We start from the raw sequence: 4,219 nt of genomic DNA, 5'->3' as shown, positions 1-4,219 counted from the left end.
AGAATACTGGAAGCTGACATCTCAAAGCAGCAATTCCAGCCCTGAGCCCAGAGCGTCCAACCAGGACTGAATTATGACCAGCCAGGACTAAACTCAGAGTTACATCACTGGAAGTGACATGAACAGAGGTTCTTGCAAACTTCAAAGAACTCTACAGCAGCCAGTCTAGACTCTCCTCATTTACAGGTAGTGGATCTCATTCCAGATAACTGAATAAAGGACCTGCCTAAGTATCAACAATTTCTCCAAAATGTTGAACCTGCATCTGCTGCCACACAGGGCTGGTAGAGCTCTTCTTCCTGACCAGCATGTACTTGTTTGCAGTATAGTTAGAAATGTATCATTCATCCCACAGCATAAAATTTAAAAAAGTCCATTCATTGGCAACTGATCCCTTACCCAGTTCACTTCAACAAAGATAATATCTAAGCTCCCAAGATAACATTGGCAACTGATCTCTTATGCAGTTGACTTCAACAAAGAAAATATCTAAGCTCCCAAGATAACATTAGTGATTTTGAGTACTTGAATTCATCACAGTCTACTTAGGGGCTTCTTAATTCTTCCAACGTTTTCTATGGAAAATATGTGGCCATATTGACTTTTTGACAATTTGTACATAAAGGACATGGACAATGAACATTGAACTTAAAAAGAACATTTATTAACCTAGCATCCATTCAGTGTGCAAGATTCTCCTATGGATGCAACCATAATAAGGAGTTCAGTGATATTTGATACCCTCATGTGGACAACCTTGAGGAAGTACCACCCATGCCCATTTAGTGACTTATCAATGAGTAAAAATTACAATTAGCCCACTTGGTTGGCAAATTCCTTTTATTCCTGAGCAGTTTGGAGCCAGTAGTAGATCAATGTCTGAGTGCTAGGTCAGCCTGGTCCACATAGCCAGTTTCAGGCCAGCCAGGCTACATCCTGAGATGCTGTTTCAAAAGAAAACTAATATGAAGGAACCTTCCTACTCTTCAATATGACCAGAGTTGATTCCCAGCACTTTAGTCCGTCAGTTCACACATTTCTTAATTCCAGATACAGGATTTCTGACTAACTCTTTTGGAATCTATGAGTACCTATACCTTGCATACACACAGAGACACACAAGAATACATACAAATAAAATTGAGTCTTAAAATTGTTTCTCGGAAAATATATCTGTGCAACTGCATTTTTCTCTGTTTCAAATAATTTTTATGAAGTGCTAAAAGGAAGATATAAAATTCTATGATATGTGGTGTGGATGATGAAAATAAGGACTCCCAGATATGTTGAATATCCAAAATGATCTTCAGATAGCATCATTCCATTTAGGGAAATTGTTCTTTCTCTTTTCATTCAGCTTATATGCAATTAGTTATCAATATCTGTACTGAATCAAAACTCTCAAAACCTCCAGTTCCTACCATGATGGATATGGATTAATATAATCCACACAAGCACAGTCACCACAGAAGACTACACAATGTCTAAACACTTACAGAGATTCTAAAATTGAAATGTTTGACAATTGATGACTTGCAGGCCTCTGGACTAGGACTCAAGGATGTTGTAACTTGGACCAGAGGACAGACTTGTACTTAGACACTGGTGTCAGAATACAAAGCTGTAGAACTGGTGCAAGATGGGGAAGCAGTACCCTAGAAATCCCCCACACCCAGGAATTGATCTCTCCAAGACCCACCCCATCAGGTCTATGTCAATACCTTTGGGAAATCTAAGAGAAGTCAATCAGCATCAGCCAAATCAGGTTATAAAGTGAAGAGAGACCAGGCCCTGTCGAGACTCCACTCATCAGAGGGGATAAAGCACGCTGGAGCTTTTGCCCTCCTTTGCCTCCTGATGGTGGACATACACCTGACCCAGTGTTGTGCAAGTGGGTTCCGGGCATGGAGAGAACTGGCCTTTTAGGGAGCAGGACACAGCACTTGAAATCCTCATCTCAGCACTTTCTTCCTTGGATAACCAGACTCCCTGATCCCCTAGCTGGAGGATTCCTGGCCCTCTCTTGCATCTAATGTCCACAGACACACTACCACACCTCCTCTGCTCCCTACATGCCTACTCAGGGTCCAGGTTGAAGAGTCAGGGTCTCAATGTTCACCACCCACAGGCTCACACTGGCTGAAGACTTTCAACATTGTAATTATGGAGCCTGGCATATTAGAGGTCCGGTTCACCCAGGTCAGCTATGTAGACCCCATACAGTTTCAGGGATTCAACAGCAAATCAGACAAAGATGCAACTTCCAGATGCTTGGATGAGCAGGAGCCACCTGAATATTGGGAGAAAGAGACAGCACAAGCCCTGGGCTAGTCACTGACAGGAAGATGAGTTCTTATTGCACATAGTTATAGAAAATAATAACAAAAGGATGGCAAGCCATCTCAGATTGAGGTCATAACTCCTCAGTGCCTCATAGTTGGGCACAATAAGCTCCACTCTAAGTCCCCAAGTCAGAGATTCATTCCTAGTCAAAGGGACCCCTGGTGACTTTAGACCCCAGAAATCTACAGGCTGTTACCTATGTAGGGATTTAGTTAGGGACAAAATCCCAGGAGTGAGGATGAAGACTTACAGTGACTAGAGGATGAATGGGGGTGGGGCAGACTATCACACCCTGCAGGGAGTGTTTGGCTACAGTGTGGCAAATGATGGGATCTTCCTTGGTGGCCACTATGGGCTCACCTACTATGGCTATGATTATGTCATCCTGAATGGGGACCTGAACTCTTGGACGACAGAGGGCAAAGTAGGTGAAAAAGTTACTCCAGTCTGGGAGCAAGGAAGCGTGACAGACAGTTGGAGGACTTACCTGTTAGGGGAGTCAATGGAAAGGCTTCTTAGATGCATGGACCTTAGAAAGGAGACCTTGCTGGGCTTTGGTAAGAGAGGCCCTTGCCAACCCCTTCTGCTTTCTGAGATTGTAGCTCCTGTCTCCCTGAGGCCTCCTCCTCAGCAGGGAGCAGCTGGAATGCTTACACTGTCTTGCATCAAAGGGGAAAGAGAGCTCCTCAGTGTCCTGACTCAACATGAGAGAGGGACTCTCCAGAGGATTCTCCCTTCTCCCTGAAGGGTTAAGTGTGTCCATAAAACAGCAGTTCCCTTCCATCTGCATTGTGCATCATGGCCTCTCTCAGGCCTGTTCACTGTCCATGCATGATGACATTGAATATCTGACTCCAGGGTTGCTGAGTCCCTCAGACCTCTTCCCTAGACAGAACCAAAAGTCTATTTACCTAGAGGGAGACTCAGAATCTCCTGCTCTTTGTTGGCTCATCTTTATTATAAAATATTCCAATGACTAGATAATGCAGATCCTGTTTTAGGCTTCTGGGTGGACTATGCTGATCCCTCATCCAAATCTCCCATCATTTCCAGTGATGGTTCCATGAGCACTGCTCATGCTCCGGGAGAAATGCAAAATACCTGAATTTTCCAATTGTTACCCTCAGATGCTCCCCCAACACATGTGACCCCAAAAGTAACACATGAAGGGAATGTTACCCTGAGGTGCTAGGTCCTGGGCTTCTTACTTGGAAGAGGGATGGGAAAAATCACACCCAGGACATGAAGCTACCAGACACCAGGCCTGCAGGGAATGGAACCTTCCAGAAGTGGGCAGCTGTGGTGGTTCCTTCTGGAGAACTAAGATACACATGTTGTGTGCACCATGAAATATTACCTGAGCCTCTCACTCTGAAATGGGGTAAGAAGTAGGTGTGAGCACACACTCTGCTGGCAGGAAAAATGTGAGCTCTTTGAAAACAAGAGCAGTATCAGGGTTAAGAGCTAGGGTCAGACTCCTCACTCTTCCTTCCTTTCCCTCCTAAGAGCAGCCACAAACCATCCCAATCTTAGCAATTATCATAGGCCTGGTTATTGGAGCTTTGATGGTGGGAACTGGGGTGATTTTTTTGGTGTGGAGGAAATATAGGTAAGAAAGGGCCAGGGTCTGAATACATGTCTCTCTATAGATCTCTAGACCAAGCTATAAATGTACCCTGCCTCATTAGAGGAAAGATGTATTCACACTGGCACAGGGGCTTGTTTGCTGACATTTACTCTATCATAAAGCATAAAGAAAATAGAGAATGATCCACAGCTCTCTCTCTCTATTTTTTTTATAGTAAAGGAATTTATTGATGACTTACATAAGTTTGCAGTCCAAATCCCAACAATGGTTCAGTAGTAGCTGTGAATG

At 43.9% G+C, this 4,219-nt stretch overlaps 1 pseudogene; it reads left to right on the top strand.

Annotated features, from left to right (window-relative positions):
• Positions 1 to 1,707: 1,707 nt before the first annotated feature.
• On the top strand, positions 1,708 to 3,952 carry LOC110315695 (annotated as a pseudogene).
• Positions 3,953 to 4,219: the final 267 nt, after the last annotated feature.

Source organism: Mus pahari, unplaced genomic scaffold (assembly GCF_900095145.1).
Source record: "Mus pahari unplaced genomic scaffold, PAHARI_EIJ_v1.1 scaffold_14369_1, whole genome shotgun sequence".
NCBI classification, from domain to species: domain Eukaryota; kingdom Metazoa; phylum Chordata; class Mammalia; order Rodentia; family Muridae; genus Mus; species Mus pahari.
Note: the sequence above shows the minus strand (reverse complement) of the source record. Positions and strands in the feature narration are given on the sequence as shown.